The sequence below is a fragment of the Acanthisitta chloris genome, unplaced genomic scaffold, assembly GCF_000695815.1.
Source record: "Acanthisitta chloris isolate BGI_N310 unplaced genomic scaffold, ASM69581v1 scaffold8324, whole genome shotgun sequence".
In the NCBI taxonomy this organism is placed as follows: domain Eukaryota; kingdom Metazoa; phylum Chordata; class Aves; order Passeriformes; family Acanthisittidae; genus Acanthisitta; species Acanthisitta chloris.
In genome coordinates, this window is record NW_008669808.1 from 7,020 (window position 1) to 8,057 (window position 1,038).

General features: G+C 41.0%; 1 protein-coding gene across 3 annotated transcripts in view; it reads left to right on the forward strand.

Moving 5' to 3' along the window:
- SLC39A9 (solute carrier family 39, member 9) overlaps positions 1 to 1,038 on the forward strand; it is a 15,736-nt gene that overhangs the window by 6,989 nt on the left and 7,709 nt on the right. The gene's annotated exons all lie outside the window — the stretch shown is intronic.

Below are 1,038 nucleotides of genomic sequence, written 5' to 3' on the forward strand. Positions count from 1 at the left end.
AACAGTTACAACTAGAGATTGTCAAACCATCATTGGGTCTATCACAGAAGCATAGAAGAAGAAACCTTTTCTTAGTAGCACACTAAAGAGGTTTTGAGCACACACTGATTATAAGCATTGTCCCTGTTCTGGAATGGAAGCGACTTGTTCCTGAATGGTAGGTAGTGCAGTACCTTGGAGTGTAGCAAGCAACTCAAACATCTGACTTATCTTGAGATATCAGTTGTGGAAATAGATTTACTGTCTGTTCTCCCATTTTAAACACTTGAGTAAAACTGTGTGCAAAGCATCTTACCTGCTGTGGGCGCTGTGTATAATAACAAGAATGCCAAGGAGCATTAAATGCCTCTTCTGCATCACCCAAGGGGCTTTCTAGCCTGATGTCTGTGCCAGGGGCCACAAGAGGAAGTAAAAAAAAAACAGAGAATATGTGATTCAGGTGAGGAGAGTGAATCCAAGAGGTCAGATGTCTACTGTGCTCTAAATATATTTGGGAACTTAATTCAAAATTTTCTATTCCTGATCTTTGCTTGTGCCATTCTAACAGTGTATTTCTGCACGCTGTTGGCAGAAGGCAGCTGTGACATGATTATTCACTTGCATCAGCTGGAAACAATAACTAGAATTTTGCTAGAAAAAAATAACAATTAAAACTCTTTCACATAAATGTAGTAAGGCAACTCTTGCCAATCTCTGCTGGCCAATACTGCAAAAGCTGTGTACTTCTGGACATCCCTCTCTGCATCAGATAGGGTTGCAGAAGCAGTCATTTCCTGGGGTCATAAGCAAGGTTGGAGGATCTCCTGGATCTGTCTGGGGAGCTGCTAGGCCAGAGACTAGTGGAAATGTTAAATGCATGTGCCAGTGAAACTGTGCACCAAATAAAGAATTTTATGCCATGGAAACTTAATTGAAAACCTGTCCAGACATCATCTTTCCCTTTCTTAGATTTTAGAGTCATTTGGAGCTCACCTGATTTCAGGGTAGTTCAGTGAGACCAAGTAAATGTCTCAGGGAGTGCATGGACGAACTTTAATA